The sequence below is a fragment of the Aulonocara stuartgranti genome (assembly GCF_965226115.1).
Source record: "Aulonocara stuartgranti genome assembly, chromosome: 11".
NCBI lineage: Eukaryota > Metazoa > Chordata > Actinopteri > Cichliformes > Cichlidae > Aulonocara > Aulonocara stuartgranti.
The window spans coordinates 34,102,841-34,122,746 of NC_138947.1; the positions used below are offsets into that span (position 1 = coordinate 34,102,841).

Consider the following 19,906-nt stretch of genomic DNA (forward strand, 5'->3'; position numbering starts at 1 on the left):
TCAGCTCAAGACGCTGTAGATTCCCGTCGGTAACACTTTCGGTCCGCTAGTAAAACGTAGTTCTATTAATCTGCACTTGAACCGGAACCGGATGTAAGTTCCAAAAAACTGAATTTTGGAACTGAAACTGAATGGTGAGAAGTGAAACTGAAATTATTTGAGAGCTGAATTTTTAAAGGATAAAATGTAGTTTCAAAGAAAATAAATTCATTTTCAAAATTTAAAATGCAATTTGAATTTAGTGATGATCATTTTCAAACCATAAATTCAATTTCAAATTAGACTAATTCAAATTCAGTTTTCAAAAGCATTTATTCAAGTTACAATTCAGATTTAATCTGAGCAATTCAAATTCAAATTTAACTTATTCAAATTCAGTTTCTGATGGCACAGATTTCTGCCCATACTCAAGTAATAAGAGAAATTATGAAGTCTAATATGTATATACAAGGTCTGAATGATGTCAGTTAGTGTGGTGTGGGCTAGGCTCATTTCCCAGTCCATTGTGATTGCATGTGGATGACGATCGATACCTCCTCTCACAGGCATAACTAACTGACTTCATCCATAGCTGAGCATGTGCATCAATCCATAGGTGGCACATAGTTGTGGTGACTGATGTATTTGGGTAAATGAATTGGAATGAGTGTTTTCAAATGGTTGAAGAAAAAAACCCTTCAGTCAAAATGCTGCCTTCATCTTTGCATTCGTCTCTGCTTAAGATGTAAAAGGAGGATGGAGCCGCGGACGCTGGGAGCTTTTTCCTTTTAACCACCATAAAAGTAAACAGCTTTGCTCTAAATAATGTTTGCCTATGTGTTCTCAGCACCATACTGTATCTTACATTCATGGATAATCCCTTTCACTTTCTCGTTCTTAAACAAAAATATATGGTTTTATTGTCTCCTTTTTACATAGTTTGACTATACTTCAGTGTTGTAGTGTTGTCACAGCTTTACGCCTCTGAAAACTATTCATATTTATTATCTTTAAATAATTTATATTAGTAATAATGAGGCATTTGCAATAAATAAGAATTAGATTAGAAAATTTCTTCCAATCCACCCTGGAAGGCTGCTCTTCATTTAGAGAGGAGGTGAACCCTTAGCTGGGCACAGATGTCAAGCCAGCTGTAGAAATACTCCTGCTCAAGACTTTTTATTCAGGCACATGCACACTCTGGTCACCTTCCTTCATGGTTTGGTGGGTATTCATTCAATCAGACCACCTTCCCTCTTCCAAACACACACACATAGTCATTCACACTGTACACATTAGCATGTCTCACCCCAGCAATTAAACCCAGCCTACTGTAACATATAGGCAAAGCTTGGTCATTAACAACTGATTAAAATATGCTTACATGAATTAATACAAGCAGTTACATATCAATGTGAGAATCAGTATTTTAAGGATAAAGCAACACTGAGGACATAATACTATGTTCAAGTGGTCTATGTTCAAAAGAGTGCCTACACAACTGAGATAATTGAGACAACAGGTTGGGTCATTAGAAATATGGTCAAATATATGAGATTAAATTTATATCTAATGGATAAAATTGTCAACTGTCATGTAGTCCAATTTTTATGCCTATTTATAATCACTGTATTCAGTTCTGTCTGAGTAGTCTCGCAAGCAGAATCTGATCAGTGAAGGATAAAGGTATGTGAGAGTTTGGTGAATCATTAAACAATATATGAAACCCTCTTCACAGCTCACATCTTGGACTTTGATGGACAGTGTCTGGTTTTTAAACCTGCTGGAATAAGACCACATATGACATTAAGTCAGGTGCAGCATGAAAAGGAGCAGCTAGGATGGAGGTTGGTTGCAAAGCAGCTTGCAGATGCACAGCAACTGTAGACAGCCCAAAGCAGTTTAATAGCATGTTTCTATACATTTATTCAAGGTGTGACAATTGGATGTGCAAAGGGGTATTAGCTTAGCTAATGTTGGCTTTGGTGAGATCAGCTGTTCTATAGGGATTGAGACTGAGTTACACTTTGTGGTTTGCCACAAGTTAACACTATGGCATTTATCCACCTATCAGTCTGACGTCATTAGTCGTTTCTGGGTCCAAACTCCTCGTCAGGTCCCAAAGTGAAACAAACACTGCAGTATCACTGAGAGTTACAAAGTGTCTAAATTCTTTAATCTTTAATAAAATGATCAGTGTGGCTGCTCTACCAGGTGAGTTTAACATCCAGGCATCCATGAGAAAGGGAATTTGTGAAATTTAACTGATTAATAAGTTCGCAGGGAGTTAGCTTGCTAGTTTCCATTTTAAGATAATATAACATATTCTGACTGAGGGATTTCTGTAAAAATTAAAATGTACAGCTCTGCTATTATATAAACACATTAGCTCAGTGAAGCTGGAGGATGAACGCTAACTTGATAAAAATTAACATGAGGGTTTTCGATGGTTAGGGACAAATGCGATCGCCAGGATCCTGTAAATGGACCAAACTTCAGACAGGAGAACAAGTGAGATAATGCATCCACAATACGAGGTTAGTCAGTAAAATACTGCTGCATGCTCTGGACTGTAGTTACAGCGTAAGGTTTTAAAAACTGAGCTTTAAAACATGCTGCTGATGAATATTGGTAATAAAAACCGAGAGATCACTGACCAATGATCACTGACTTTTTTTTAAGGGCTTGTTCCGATTAAATACAATAAGACAAAAACTGAACAGCCTTAATAAATGCAGAGTAGTTTGGACCCGGAAGCAGGGTTCATACACATCACTTAAAGATAATAGATAAGGAAATTTCTCCCCAATTCTGCTCCATAAGTAGCATTAAATGCAGGCATAATGTCCAGGCTCAAAATGGTAGCAGGATCTGGCAAATCTGTCATATCAATCACACTGTAACTGCTGAAGAGCAGCATCTTCCTGAACTGACTGTGGTGAAAGTGAGGATGAATGGACAGCAATTTGACCAACTGCAGGAGAGATGACAGCTCACAGCGAGGCAGACAGTCGCTTAGCCACTGAGTCCTAACCTCTGTCTTTTTCTTTGGCTGTCTTTCTACCGCTCTCTTTCTGCTCATCTGTTTGTTCCTTGCATCACCAAATCATGACTGCTCTCCTTGTTCCCGTTTTATCACACATTTGATTCCTATACTTAAAAAATATCTCCTGAAGAGGCATCATTGATTCAGTCTACAACCCTTCGAGGCATCCCTCTCCCATTCCTTTCCTCTATTCATCAGTATCTTTTCCTCTTCCTTTTCATCCCTCCTTTCATTCCCACACTTCCTTCCACTCCCATTCTCCCTCATCCTTCTTTCCTTCCTTCTTTCCTTCCTTCATCTCCTTCTTAAAACCTCAAACTCGCAGAGAGGATGTAGTGAGGCGAGACCTCGGCGTCGATGGGAAAAAAAAGGGAGAGACCATCAGCTCGCAGACGGAGGGATGCAGAAAAGGTATAGGTTGGAAGGTAGTAGTATAGGCCTTCTAAGTCCTCCCTCACCCCTCCCCTCCCTCTGTGCATCCCATCAGACCCCCCCCCCCCCCCCCCCTTTTCCTGTGCCAGGGTGGTATGACCTGCTGGATTACAAAACAGCCCTCCCATGTGTCTGCCTGTTCTCTGTGCCAGCCGAGAGACAAGCGATACCAAGCTCCTGGAGCACTGATGAGGGCGACAGAGAGGAGGAGAAGAAGAGCGGGAGGAAAAAAGAAGGAGATGAGTAAAGAAGAAAGTGAGTGAGAAAGTGAATAAAGAGTTTCCAAATGGAAAGTAAGAGAGTAAGAGAAAGATGAGAAGAAAGAAGAGGAACGTAGTAGAAAAAGAGGCAGGAAGTATGAAGATATAGCACGGGAAGATAAACACTATAGAAACAAAAAAGAGTGTTCAGGAAGCAGAGGAGGGAGTTTTGAGTGATAGCGAACATACTGTAGATGAAAGCTGTCGGAGGAGTGGGACGCTGAGAAGCGTCAGCATTGTCAGAGCATGTTCAGCCCTCAGGGACAGCCAGGGGTAAGTCACACACTACTCTGCTGCACATGCATGCATTCGATATCCACCGCTCTACACGCACGCACACACACACACACACACACACTTTCACTCAGGCGTTTACACACTACAGCATCTCAGTGTATGGATATGCTCCCCTTTCGGAAAGGCCTAAAGGCTACATTTCATACCTAGTGGACACTTGACAATCTTTCAACAAAGTCTTAAATGCTGTTCCAGTCAGGTTAAACGGTTTTCCAGTCGGTAGGAACATTCTCCTGATGTGGCCAACCCTGCAGGTTAGAAGCTTTATCGCGCGTTTAGCGATAAAGCTTCTAACCTGCTTCTAACCTACTTTTCTTTGTCTTTGTTAGGATACTGTAGCATGTTATCACATAATAGGATTGATCAAGAGCGGAGTCATCAGGGGACAATGGTGTAGAGAGAGTGAGGGGAGCTTTGGCTGCATGGAATCAATTTCATATGATGTCTGACAGGCTGTCATGGAATCATTATGCAACCCCCCGACACAAAGAGATGCTTTAAAAAGCTGTGTGTGTGTGTGTTTGGATTGTAGTTGTAGTGCACTTACACATTCCTGTAGCACACAATCAACCTGTCATTTGAGCTCAGTTTCAAAATAAGCAAGACCCAAACCAGGTTACAGAAGCCATTTAGAAATTTTTCTGGATGGGAGAGTAATCATGGGTAGAGTTTTTCATGTGAGAGAGGCTTGCCAGTTCTAAGGAGTTGTTAGGCTGATAGTTAGCAGCACTGGACATCAAATTGATTCCTATGCTAGCAGGCAATGGGTCACTAAACCCAGTGGAACTGAAGGGTAGAGTGGGTTTTATTGTCTGAATGACTCCTTGGATTGAGTTGCTTTAACCCCCTGGGGTGGAGGAATTACAGGAAAGGAGGAGGAGAGGGCTGGTGCTCTCAGTGTCGCTGGGCGCTCCGCAGCAGCAGCCATATTAGCTCAGTTACAGGCCTCGGGAGGACAGCTGGGTGGCAGAGGTCGTCATGGTGAAAGGGGATGGGGGGGGAGGCGTCATGGTAAGTGGTTGTCATGGAGACTGTGCATGTGCTTATGATGAAGTTGAGTGGGTGGGGACCCTGTGGACGAGGCTCACCTGGTCTAGTGAGATCATTATGATTGTTTTCTACCTGGAGCAGTTTTCTTTTTTCATTATTCACAATGTAAGCATTCACATTGCTACTTGGTTTAGTATCTCTGAAAGTCTTAATACTTAATGTTTATTATTTATTCACCAAGAGTAAAAGAAACAGGTGTTAACATGGCAGGACTGGAGAGACAAGGCGGGGTCAGTGGTTTTTTGTCTAAGCTCTGGAAACAAGCTTGCAGCTTGTGTTGATATTGACAGAGTATCAACGCAGCTCTGACACCGTGTGCTTCATTCATTAATCCACAGATAAATTCAGCCTTGCACATGCTCAGAGCTGCACATGCAGAGATGCATTCAGAAAGCTGTTTTAAACAAAAAAAGTTTTTTTTAAAAACCCCGCAAGGTCTTTTCATCAAAATGACTGCTCTCCGGGGGTCTAAGTGTTAAACTGAGCTGAGTGTCAATTCTGGTGAAGTAAAATATCTCAAAGATGTTTAAATGATCGTGTTCGTGGGCTTGGGATCTCCTTATTTGCATTGAATGGCACAGAGAGGAGTACACAGAGCTGGGTAGCTCATTACTATGCCAAGATAGGGCAGGTACTGTACATGTGGCACCAGCCCACCCTGCCTCATCCTCCCCCACAGGTTCCGTTTATCTAAGCTGATATCACACGCGCAAAAACATATTTTTTCTCTTATCCTGTTTTCTTTTTCATACTCTATCATAGTACGATCAGTTTACACCCCCATCCCCCCATGTATCTAAAAGCTTCTTTTATGTGTTAATAATTGCCCAAAGCATTGATACTGATAGCTTATGAGTTTGTATATTTGGCCAGCTTTTATGCCATGAAGCCTCTGTGCTCTCACATGCCAGCGAGCACAAGCGAGAGATAATTTGAATATCTGAAATACACGGAGCAGTTGCTGTATGCAGCGGTGTACTGCAAAACCCCTCCACTCTTCTGTGAATCACACAAACACTTATTGGAAAACGTTTGAATATTTCTCATTAATTCCTATTGTTTCCCTGCTTTGTCGTGACAGGTGTTTGGAACCAGAGCGGAGCTCCAAGCTGGTTTAAAAACGTTGCATTTCTATTATAAAATCCAATAAAAAATTAATCCATACTAAGCATTTATATTTAAAAAAATCTGATTAGTTTTGTATGTTTTATTTGATCCGATCTGCACTAATTCATGTATATATCTATCCACTTAGCACTTTTAATTCTTATTCTTATTTTTATATTTTTATGACAGTATGTTTGCACTGAAGCACCGCAGCAATTTCCTAATGTTGTAAACCTGCTCAACATTTGGCAATAAAACCCTTTCTGATTCTGATTCTGAAATTCAGTCTGCTTGTCTCGCTGACTGTTTGGTCATCCTTGTGCTCTCTTGTCAAGAGGCTGTGAGGCGGCAGCCTCGGTGGCCAGGCCATCTCAGAGAATACAGCGGTGTCATCATACACGGGGAAACTTGTATTTCACTGAGACTGGCCACTGACCCTGCTGCTGTGTGTGTGTGTGTGTGTTTGTGTGTGTCAGTGAGATGGCCTCTGAAGGAAAAGGAGTGGGTATCCATATACTGTGCTTGAGTGAGGGACCTTGGGTGTGGCATGCACTGACTGAACGCCTTTGTGCCACTCCGATGTGTTTAATCCTCTCGAAATTTGTCTGCATCCTTTTTCTTTTCCTTTAGCTTTGTTAGTTTTATTAAAAGCATTTTCAGAGAATGACATGGAGTGGTGGAAGGGCATGTGTAATAGAACACAGTGTACTATAAAGAGTCATATCTTCCACCGGGATCGCATTGAAGCTGAGAAAATACAGACCATCAAAGAAGCTCTCACATACTCATACATTATTTTAAAGCGCTGCTTGATTATGGTTGCAATTAAAGGCTGTAATATATTTATAATGTTTTTCAGTCTATCAAAGAAGTTCCTGACATTTAACAGTAAATACAGTAAAGTTTTCTGATGTTAATAAATACTATTCATTTAAAACATTTTTACACATTACATATAAACGCCTGCAGGTGAAATGTCTGTGTGACAAACTTTAACTCTTCATGGCTCCAAAGTCAGATCTCATTGTGTTCACATTAAATCCCAGACAGTAGACAAGTGCTTCTGCACTGCTCTCTACAGGTGAAAACACATTATGATATATATAATATATATATATATATATATATGATATACTGATGAAATCTCACTGCTCACTGGATTTCACCTGCATGTGATCTTTAACAAAAAGGTAATATATGTATGTTAAGTGAAAGAGTACCTACTAGTTAGTAGAAGGACAATTACAATTATATAGATTTTTCAAATCTATCTTGGTTATAAAAAACGGACAATGGTACACATGGGTCAAGTTTCCTTGAGAACAAACTAACATTTGTATCTGTAGTAGAGCGAGCAATAATTATCATATATAAGCTGCACTAAGTGAACTTTGTGAAAATGGCAACTCCTCTACTCCACTTCATTCCCATTCACATCCTTGTCCATAGTTTTGTTTTGTTTTTGTTTCTTTACCATAAACCCAATTCCTACTAATACGTATTTGTTATTTCAAATGTATATAACAAGCTTGACCTAAAAAGAAATAGTAAGTAACGCTAAAATATACAGAAAATATGGATATGAAATGTAAGCCTTTTTAAAATAGTAAAAATGTTCATTCATTCTTAATGTTTCCATTATTTGCAGAAAATACCTGCAAGAAAAAGTAGTGAAAATTACCAACAGGTAGGTGTAAGTTCTGTACAGTTAACAGAGTAGAAGGCACATCAGACAACGCTTACTTGAGAATGCACGTGTATTCGTGCACGTTGCTGAAATCCTTTGTTCTCCAACACAGAGTCGATAACAAAGACACTTACCCACAAATCCAATTAGAGTTTTTTTTAAATGGGTGTTTCAACACATCTGTACTTGCAGACATGTTGCAAAATTGTCTAAATTTCACTTTCACTGCAGAGTTAATAATTACAAATGTGACTTCATTTGCACCCTTTTATTTTATTTAATTACACTTCATTTGAAAACTTGTTTAACAAAGCTGCTGAGGAAAGTACAAAGGCTTATCAGATAGGAAGTAAATTAATTTCATCTTATAATTAAAAAAAAGAAATCAAGCCAAAGCAAAAATACAATTTACAAACTTCAGCAGGTGTGTTCTGATTTATTTTAAATAAAAGCCATGAAAAAAAAAAACATAATGCACTTTGGTGCTGGATCAACACAGTATGGTGTGTTCATGGGAGAGCAGAGTGTCTTTTCTTGCATGTGTGTGTGCGTTTTTCTAATTAGTAAGACAGATTGTAAATGTTGCTTGGATAAAATCCTGACCCTCACAACCTGTCTTGTTTCCACAGCAGTGCTGCCTGCTACAAATGCAGCCGGTATGCAGATCAGAACAGGAAGCCAGCTCGGCTTTTTGTCACACACAACCACTTTGCTAAAAGGTAGCCGTCTGCTGTTTTTAAGATTTACGTCTATAAGATTTACACCCCATGTCTGCACATTCAAAAAATACAGACGGCTAAGTTGACGACTTGGCTGGACTCAAACGCCTCGGTCAGCAGGATATAAACCACAGTGGCTCGGCTCAGACCAGTACTATCACACCAAACTGCCATATCTTAGAACATTAATTAGCTGTCTATCTTTTTTATAAAGGCCTAGAAAATAGCTGAGCTGTGTTAGCGCTTGGATCACCATTCTTTTAGTAACCCTCATTCTCTGTGAAAACACTCCACTCTGCTTCCTGCTCCTCTCCCTTTAAAATGCCAAAGTTGGCCCAGTGGACTTTAATTCCTTAACGCTTCCTCATTAGCCCTGTGTTAAAACATCAGCAGCTTCCTATCCTTGTAACTATCCTTGTAATGGCACCATTACATCCATCAATAATGCAGTGGGGGTAAGTACAGGTAGCTTTACTGCCCCTCAGGACTAATAGAACGGACATGAGAGCAGTTTCCTCGCCCAAGTGGCCTCGCCAAACAAGGGCTTGTAAGGGTGTGTGTTTGTTTATCCTCACCCATAATGCCTTTAGTGGATAACACACAAATACGCGCTTATGTAGTCACATGTTACACAGTGTGTACGTGCGAGGAAAACACACATCCTACATTGCTGTATCACAGCAGGCTGCAAAAAGGAAATGTGCGCAATGTAGACAAAGTAACTGTGGAAATATACCACATGCTCTCACAAGCATTGTGCATCACACGCATCACATGATCACATGGTGTGTGAGTGGGAGTCTTTGTGTGCTGTAAGCATATAGAGTGGAGAAAGTGTGTGTGTGTTGGAATTCCTAGAGTAAGGGTAGGGTACAAGAAGATAGATTGTTGATGCTGCGTGTTTCTTTTTTACTAGACACTGTGAGAAAGTGTGTGTGTGTGTGTGTGTGTGTGTGTGTGTGTGTGTGTGTGTGTGTGTGTGTGTGTGTGTGTGTGTGTGGGAGAGTGCTACTCCTACATGTATCCATCCAGACAGAGCTACGCAGCCGTGTGGGAGGGGTTATGAGAACAATGATGGGTTCTCGTCTCTCCCTCCCTGCACACAGTGTGCATGAGCGCGTGGGAGCACATGCATGATGACTGTGTGTGTGCATGTGTGTGTGTGAGGGTGATGGACTCTCACATGTGGCTGTGGAACTGAAAGGTAAGCCATTTTTCTTTATCTTGGTGGACTCCTTCAGTCTACGGACTTTAAGAATGTTTTGAAATTAATTTTCATATTCTCTCTATACACCTGGAAGATATTTGACTCCTATCTATCACCCTAACATGTCTTAACTGTATGCTCATCTTTCTTTGTTCACGTTGCCTGCCTCTCCACTTTGAGCACTTAGGTACTTAGTGTGTCTAAGCGGGATTGAACATATTAAAGAGATTATTGGCTCACAGTAACTCCATCATCCACACCTACCATTTGTCATGTGTCAGTTTCATGTGTGCGTATATTAGCTGTGGGCTGCGACAAACCCTCTGAGACAGTTTACCCTCAGTCCCAATTTCTCCAAACGGTTTACGACAGGGTTCCCCGAGGATACACCTTCCATTTTTCATTGTCTTCCCACGCTTGTCTCGCTCTGTCTGACACACATACATACACACACACACACACACACAGAAGCACACAAATGCAGTGCATATGTGTGCATCGTACATGGTGGCAGTGGTGGCATTTCCATATCAAAGACTGTCTCCCATCAAAGGAGCTGTAATGGGCGGTAAACTTTCCATAATCATTTGTTGCGGGCTAATATTAGCTCCTGGCTGTGTAGTGGAATGACATCTGAGGCACAGACAGGAAGAGGAAGCATGGCGGGAGGTGGGAGAATTAGAAGGGAGTAGAGGGTGAAAGGTAGAGGGGTCGTGGAGATGAGGCGAGCGTGAATGAGATGAAGGAAAAGGACAGTGGAAAGAAAAGAAACAGAGCACAAAGGCGTCAGGAGGAAGAGGAAAGAGACAGGCAGTGTGGAGTAATTTCACACGCCTGGTTGCTCCCCGCAGACAGCACACCCCCCTCCACTCCAAAATCTCACACACATGCACACACACCCACATACTACATCTCTGCCCCCCACCCCCACTGGCTGGCGGGGTGGGGGTGGGGGGCAGGCATAGCGGCCCTTTGTTTGACATATAGCTGCACACAAAGACATTCAGACCTGAAATAGCAATGGAGAGTACACCCCTCCACACACACAGAGTCAGACACTCTCATCAGGACCACTTCTGATTGGCTCAAACTAAACAACGTGCTGATGCTGGAGGTTGCCTCTATAATCAAACAATGCTTCTGGTTGCATTTCTCTTTCCACACGTCTGCACTCTTCTTCTCTGACATTATAAAATGCACTAATAATGAAGCTGCTTCCAAGAGAAGCTGCAAGAGACCTTTGTCTCCCCTCAGACAAAAGAGGAGCTATTGACTCTACAGAGCACATCAGCTCGCTCTGAGACCATTCCTGTCCTGAGGTGATGCGAGTCGACTGTCACTGGCATCCTCGCAGAGACCCTACATGAATCATTACACTGACTGTACAGTTCTCAGCGATCAATGTTTTTTTTTTTCGTCTTCCAGTTTTGTATTCAGAACTGAAGCCAGAGTGTCTGTTGTGGGAAGGATTTTTTTTAAAGGTTTGATGCATATTGATCGTGAGTAAGAGCAGCATTTTGCCTCCATATGGTGCCTGAACGATGGAGGGGCATTCAGTGATAACCCGGCATGAAAGTGATTGTTGCACCAGCGTGCATGTCTGATGAAATCAGCCATAGGTTGTTGCATTGTCGGGGCACGGGAGCAGAAGTGCTGTAGTAAATGAAATGTTAAAGCTTTACTTACACCTGTTAGTGCTACTGTGCCGCGCACAAGGGGGCGGCTGCATACTGCATACAGACTTTATGAAAGATTAACGCCACCATGACAGAGACGCGGCAGCCATCTTTGTTTACTACCAGCTTTTCTTTTTGTGTATTACACTGAAGAAGAAACAAAGGTTCGGTCTCGAGGGTTGTGGTGGGGCTGATTTTGTGGCAGTAAAAGAACATCCTACTTTTTTTCTGTTTTGTAGTTAAGGCTTCTTTCCATATTTCAGGGGGGATCTTTTCAATGAGATGACAAGCTTTCTGCAGGAATCTGTGCTAAATGGATTTCACACCACACTCCTCGCAACAGGGGATTTATGGCGCTGGCGGGCAAGAGAGCAGTATCTGCCACCAGAATGTCAGCACTTTCCAATCCGCCATTTGAACTGCAAAACACTGTGGGAAAACACTGTACAAGATAGTTCACGGCATCAGCCCCCCTTGGAATCCTTTAAAAAAAAAAACACCAAAAAACCAAACTTGAAACATAAAACGCAGCTGGAGTTTCTCCACAATAAAACCCAGAATAAAACCCACAGAGGACACGAAGTCTGTGGGTATATACAAAGTGTAAGGCATTTCTGTTTCTAAGAAGTCTTTGTGAACGTGAGGAAGCCCAACCCTGCATTTTTTTTTCAATATGGAAGTTATTACCACAGTGCTTAATCCTGCACACTGTGTGCAGCTACTTAGAGAGAGAGAGAGTTAAAGAGAGAGAGAGAGAGAAAGTGTGTGCATGAAGGGGAGGGGAGAGAGGGGGGAGAAAGAGGTGAGGCTTTAATTCCAGCTGAGGATGGCAGGTATGTTAAAACCAGATAAAACGAGACATTAATTGAGTGACAGAGTTTGCCAGTGGGTTTTATCACAGGATACGTGAGTGTGTGTGTGTGTGTGTGTGTGTGTGTGTGTGTGTGTGTGTGTGCAGGCTTGTGAGAAAAAGAGGATTTATGCTTGTGTGGTCTTACTGAGTCTCTCTTTTTTTGGTTTGCTGGTTTTGGGCCATTCCTAGGAGCCCGGTGTGTAGGCAGGAGGTGTGAGAGCGAGGATGGGTGAACCAGGTGCCGCTTCCTTCCTCAGCGTGTGCAGCTGTCTCAAAAGCCTCTTGATCCCAACAGAAACTTGAAATCAGAGAGCTTTGATAGGCCACTCGGAGGGGAGGCTTTAAAAGATGTGAACGTCCTTGCACGTCATTTCTCTTCAGATGCTGTGGTTTGTGTCGAAACCTTCAGATTCTCACACAGTTCGAATCACCTCCAGGAAAGAGCAAAAGTGACCCTTTTCTCATACACGGACATACGTGAGTCCCGAGTTTGTTAATCAGTGCTCAAAATGTTTTTGCCTTGTGTGAGTGCGTCTCCAGCAGCCTCCGTCTGACGCTTTTAGCGGGGCTTTGAGGACACATTTGCTTTCATTTGAGGAGCAGACCGAGGTAATTTTGACCAGACCCTGGAGCCTCTGTGCTCATCTTTTCTATTCCCATCTCTTTTTTAGGCTGCCCTGATTCCATATCCTGGTTTTTTTGTAGAGGAGGTGAGGGACTATTGTAGCACAAAGTACAGCATTCACTCCGATGGTAACAGAGATACATGTGAACATAACGCACCCTTGAGTGCGCCATATGACGCCTCATTATATTTCACTGACTGATACAGTTCAGGCTTTAAAGGAATTAAAGGCTCGGTTTGCCTAAAATACAAACAACACTGTTAGCAAAGTCAGATAAAAGCAACATTATCCACATGGATGCATTAACCTAACCATGGATTTAAGAGTTGTTGATAATTATAAATGGTTTAAACAGCTTCTTGGTTCTTCTTCTTCTTTTTTTTTTTTTTTTACAAATACTAATATCAGTTTGTGTGATCAGTCAGATGATCTGCATATGCCTTTGAGCTGACAATGAGCAAAATAGGCCTCATTCATGCATTTGTAAGCCGAATTAATTAAAGCGCAATGTATGGAAGCCTAATAGGTGATTATGTATATGAATGTTATTTGCATAATATATCCAATATATCCATTTTGTTAATGCTGGTAATCGATTTTTGTGATTGCAGCCTATTTCCAAACATACACAAGAATAATAGCAAACAGTCACTTTTTAATGTGCTTACAAACAACGATAAACTACATTAATGACTTTTGTTATTTATTGTTATTGTTATAGTTCATTATTATTATTCACCCTGAATGAATAACTCTGTTGCATAGGATTTTGAATGACATAAACAGAATATGCATAAAACACAATAAAGATAAAAAAGAAATAAATCCCTGCATCAGTGGCATCCAGTACAACATGACATGATGTAAGCATGAAAAAGTGAATCGTATTTATCATTTAACATAAGAATTTATATTTTAGTAGCTCCATAATGTAAAGATTATCCACCATACAGTCTTTTCACTTCATAATGTGAAGCTTAAAATTTAAAATTCTATTTAGACGCTTCTTCCTTCCAAGCAACATTTTCAGATTAGTTTGTTGTTAAAAATGAAATATTAATACTTGATAAAATTGTAAATAGTTATGTAATTATTCTATAGCTTTTGCACAGTTATTGTCTTTTTCCACCTCCGTACAGTTCTGAGTAAATTCATTTGCCAAAAAATTGACAAACACATATTAAAGATGAGTTTTACACAGTATAAGTATATATATAGTAATTACATTTTCTACTGCCATTTTAAGGAAATCATTATTGTGAGTCATTTTGAATGCAATAATCATGCTGTGGAAATTTGATATCATGACAGTCTGCAGCTGCACCCTGTCACAGAAGCAGGTAATCACCTTTCAGATACCTGTTATGAAGAAATCGTGGAAAAATTCAAATTTTTTACACAATATTTTTTATTGTAGGGTCTACCTTGAGGCGACTGCTGTTGTGATTTTGCGCTGTATAAATAAGGTTGAATTGAATTGAATTGATGATATTTTTTACCATCTTTAATTCCATGTTGTGGTAAATATATTTTAGCCCTTTGTAATCTGCTATGACAGCACAACTTTTGTTATATTAAAAATTATAATAATAATTAATTCAAACAAAAAAAACAACCAGATGAGGTGTATTATTTTGGAACTTTTCAGTGTAATCAAAGTGATGTTTTACCGCTTTTGCAAGACTGGTTTAGAATCTAATGCATACAATAAAATCAACAGAATTGAATAAGAGTACAAAAACATATTTGCAGGGAATTTTGTGATCAAGCTGTTTAATTATTATAGACTCTTAATTAATATGAAGTTATTATATCCTGAGTGCAAAACTGAATCCATCCTTTTGGGGACTGTGTCTTGCTGACACACCCAGCACCACCAATAACTGTCTCATCTCTGAGGAAAAATATTCAGATTCCATTTAGTCTCCTCTCACACTTAAATCAATAACCATCCACTCTGTTACACCCCAACAACCTCTGCCTCCATTGGTCCAAAGACGGCAGTTGCTTTTTCTCTGAGCCAATTGATGCTGATAATCATAGGTATGGAGCTGCAGGCTGTGCGTGTGCATGATTAACGAGACTGCTATCAACACAAAACGGACCTCAGCGCCGCAGCGCTGCTTGGGACAGACATGGTCAACAGGGAGGTGCATGTATATGTACACACAGATGCAAAGCACATGCATCATATGCCTGTGTGCAGTCGCTGACCATGCTTATGTGATTTATTACAGTTAATTAATACAAAGATTCTATATGTGTGAGGAGTCCCAGTCCAGCCTGTTTAACACACACCACTGGCCCTCTATTATTATTCTTAAAGGAAAACAAATTAATTACTCTGACATTTGCTTTCCTCCCACAGGCCGGCCGTCAGCCTTTATTTGGAGAGCAGAAGCTTTTCCACACTACCTGAAATCAGCTGAGAGGTAGGAATTACTGCAAATGAGTCTGTTTACTGCCTGTTTGCTTCAGCCGTGTGAACATGAAGGTCACTTTCATTTGGCTTTGATTGCACTCAGTTGATTGCAATAAATTTATACTTCAAGTTTCTCCTTTTCAGATGTAATAGTTGCAGTGACACCTTGTAACCAAACTCTGTGTGAGAAAAGAAAAAAAACAATGCTGTTCCACCCATGTCGGAATTTAATTGCACCTAATCATGGGTCCAAATTGAATAATAATATTTTTATTATATTTTATTTTTATTAATATATATATATATATATTGTATTTTAATTGAATAAAATAAATTACATTTAACAAGTATAGCTCCATAAATCAATGAAAAGCATTTGCTTTTTTGTGGTTTCCACTGGTTACTCTGGTTGGCAGTCAGGTCAAGGTCACACTCTGCAAACAGGCAGTTTTATACAGAGGAGGCCTCTGTATAAAACTGCCTGTTTGTTCAGTCGGGCTGGTTCCACTGCTGATTAGGAGGCCACTGTGGCTGATAGTGTGAGGTGGCAGCAGGACGACTCCTCGTCCTGGAAACTTCCATGATTCAGCTGAAATGCATCAAGGCAGCTATTTTAAAGGCGACTCTAACATTCGGAATTATCCATATTTTTCCAAAGACGATGATACAAAGGCAGTTATTTTAATTAGAGTCTCTTATTTTTATGCTAAGGTCTTATAAATTGTGTTTTATATATATACAAAAAAGACATAGTGACACAGTAACAAAGGACCATTATTTCCTAACATGTCTATAAAAATGAGTGGGTGCTCATTTATTTTCATATATGGATAAACTGTTTTTCAATTACTCTGTGATAAGAAATGTAATTACTAACTAAATGGGTTTTTGGAGAATTTTTTTCATGAATGAATGAAGCAACATATTCATAAAGTTCATCACAGTCAGTAGGAGGTGGTTGGGGTGTATGATGGCCATACTAAGTGCTGACTAATTTATGTCCAGCAAAGCATCTTTAAAGAATAAAGATAAATAATAACCTTGTATTTTTATTATTTTTATTTTTTAAATAATATTTTCTCACATTAAAATAACTTTTTATCGCATGTTCTATTTGTAATGATTCACAGGCACACATATTATAATCTACTTGCTCCAGTGTTTTTGGAGCAAGTCGGTTTTGCCTTGCTCCAAAAGCATTAAACCAGACATCAACTGCCTTACTGCACGCTGACGTCTTTTACTTTTTAGAATTTTGATATATTCTGCTACTTTCACTTGTGGTGGAGTAGTTTATTACTTGTACCTGCTGGCAGACATAAATCCAGTTAAATTCTCTTCTGTCAACACACACTGATGTCTACAGTGACAAAATATGATGAATAGGCTCTGGTTCTTTACACAGTGTGAGCTACATAATGCAGTGTTGGTCAGTTCTAACATGTATACTACGAAAATGGTTTCTGCCAGCCGGCTGAGCTTCACGTCAAGCGCTCCTCTGGCGTAGCTGTGTGTCCGCTGTGACAGACCACTTTCATAAAGTCTGCCTGTCAGTCCATTCAGCAAATCATGCCCCACTGGAACTACTCTCCTTCCTCTAGCTCTGTTTTCTTTCTCTCTCACACACACAGATCCCTGGGGAGTTTGGCAGACATCCTACTCAGTTAACTAGAGGGATAAAGCAAACTGTCTGCACAGCTCTTGAGGAACGCCATAGCAACCTTTTCTCTCCTCCGAATAATCCCACACTTTCACTCTTATCCCTGAAAGTTCTTCCTTTGCTTGAAAAATCGACACTAAACACACAACAAACTTGCTCATAAAGACCAGGAGATAATGCTCTTGTGTCTGAGAATGTTTTAATTAGTTTTGAGTTCTGGGTTGGATTCAATCAGATAATCCTGCCTCTGCTCGTCTGCACCTGCTTCGTGGCTGTGAGTCACTGTATTCAATTTGCATTTGCACTCTTCGAAGCATGGAACAAATTACATAATTGCTTAAATGCTTGAATGTATTTTTTTTTCTTTTCCTTTCTCTTTTTTGTTACACAACTGGCACATCCAGCTCCTTGCACGATTAATCATTTTCATCCCTGACTTCATTTTTCTTCCATCATTTTCACATTAGGATTAATATGACAAAAGCTGTCTCCTTCACCTGGCTCAATCAGCTAAGCTATATTTCAGCCTTATTACAGATCTTATCATTTAATGTGGCCTGGAAATGACTCCAGCCACGGTGCAGCCTAAAGGTAGTTACCTCCCATTTTAAATTGCTCTGCGGGAAGGATTATAAAAGTGACACACATTCTGGGATGCTGGGCCTTAGAGTTCACACTAGAGCTAATTAGGGAAAGCAACAATTTAATCTGTGATTCGCTACCACAGGCTCTTGCAGATGACAACTCAATTTGGTGCTCTGTACACAGAGAGGAGAGAACCAGATGTGAACATTTCTCACATGTGTGTGTGACAAGAGTGCTTGTCTTCCATTCCTTTCTATCCCTCCTAACCTTCCCTCACCCTCCCTTTCTTCACCTCTGTCTCATAGCTTCCTTCCTGTCTCTTTCTGTTCCCGTCTTTCTAATTGTGGATGCCAGCTGCTTCAGAGCCTCTGCTGCTGCTGCTGTGGTGCCACGCCTGCGAAGTGTCCAGCCCAGAGTCCCTCTCTCTTTTCTCCCCCTCTCTGCAGCTTCAACACAATAGCTCCCCCATCATGAAATTATCAGTGGCTCCATGGCCTCTCCTTGCGACACCGTGACACACCACTTTGTTGCATTGTGCCTCTTACTTGCAGGCACAGATGGCGGTATAGTTGGTGTTCTCTGTCAGAGTGCTGACACACGGTTCCTAAAAAGGAAAAGAAAAACAGCAGGGAGAGGGATGAGAGTGACAGTAAACACTGGTTAGCGCTGTCCTCTTAAGGCAAAAGGTGGGAGTCCCTCAGGTAGTCCAGCTTCCTCCCACATCCCAAAGACATCCACATTAGGCTAACTGGTGATTCTAAATCAGGATGTGCAGTAAAGTTCTGTACAGCCTACAGACTTTTAAGTGGACGCTAAGACTAGAGCAGTATATAAATACAAAGTCCGGTTCCATTTCCACACCCATAAGATGCTTTAAAATTAATTTCATTAAACAGGATGCAGCAGGGTTTAGATTAAAGGTTGCTGATCCTACCAAAAAGGCACTAATATAGGTGACATGTCAAAACATTAAAGCAGCAAAGCTCAAGAAAAGATAACAACATACCAGATTTTTCCAGTTAAATAAAGCTAATACTGCCGTTTACAGTCAGCTACACCGTAAAAAAAAAATCCTAAAAAAACAGTAACAGCTCAGGCGCCAAAATAATACCATAAAATAACAGAAAATAACTTGCATGAAAATACGGTTATTTTCAGTAATGACAATACAGTTTGTTGCCCTAACTTTACATGGAATTTTGCCTTTTTCAAGTGCTTTTAAACATTAAATTAGGAACAATTTAATGTGATTAAACAATGAAATTACCTATAAACAAGGTCAATGAATGTGGCAATATGAATAATAATACTTAAATGTACAGAAATATACAGTTAACAGTTGGTTTAAATAATAATGGATTGCATTCATATAGCGCTTTATGAGACCCTCAAAGCGCTTTACAATTCCACTTTATAATTCCTCTCTGGCCATCACCAGTAGATAGCAGGTGAAGTGTCTTGCCCAAGGACACAACGACCTAGAGTGTCCAATCCAGGGCTTGAACCGGCAACCTTCTGATTACAAGGCGAACTGCCAACTCTTGAGCCGCGATCGCCCTAAATAATAATAATAAATATATATGTAAACATTTTAGAACACTATATTTATTTAAGTCCACAGTATGCTTATAATTTGCAGAATTTGGAACTGTTTGCATTTCATCTTATATAATTAATTCTGTTGAAGCATATATATTTCACATCTTATTATCCAGTATAATTCCATTTTTATTTTGTTTCCAGTGTTAAAATAGTAAAATATTCCAGGTCTTTTGCATTATCTTAATCTCTTTGTGCTATGCTGCATAGAAACAGCCCTGTTGCTGAGCTATTTTCCTAACTTAAACCAAAATAGTGTCCTCCTCCAGTGTAGCTCTGTAAATTACACTTGAACTGACAGAACAATCAGTATGATATCCACATCAGTTAAATTAATTTTTTTAGAGATGGTAAATGTACTGCGCAACTACAAAATTTAAAACTCAGATAAGATTGCAGGGGTGGGAGTTAAAAAGCTTGTCTTCATCCCACTCCTTTTCGAGCTAAACTTGTTTTTTTGTGTGTGTGTGTGTGTGTAATTGTACATTACAATAACTTTATTATTTGGTTGCTCGAATAAAGACAGTCATTCATTCATTAAAAGGCATTAATATAAATATAATGTGGTGTACAAATTTAAAAACTAAAGATTTGACATGTTTTTGTGAGCTCTCTGGCACAAAATGGAAAAAGACATATTTGTTAGTTGGTTTTGGTTCTTTTCTTGGGATTTGTAGGCACAAAGAAAAAAATCTCAGAGT

The 19,906-nt window shown here is 40.1% G+C and overlaps 1 protein-coding gene across 2 annotated transcripts in view; it reads right to left on the reverse strand.

Moving 5' to 3' along the window:
• Positions 1–16,428: 16,428 nt before the first annotated feature.
• cndp1 (carnosine dipeptidase 1) overlaps positions 16,429–19,906 on the reverse strand; it is a 45,915-nt gene continuing 42,437 nt past the window's right edge. For both annotated transcript variants that reach the window (XR_014279536.1, XR_014279537.1), the window contains exon 14: positions 16,429–18,210. The gene's annotated coding sequence lies outside the window, so the exon portion shown is untranslated. The remainder of the gene's footprint in view (positions 18,211–19,906) is intronic.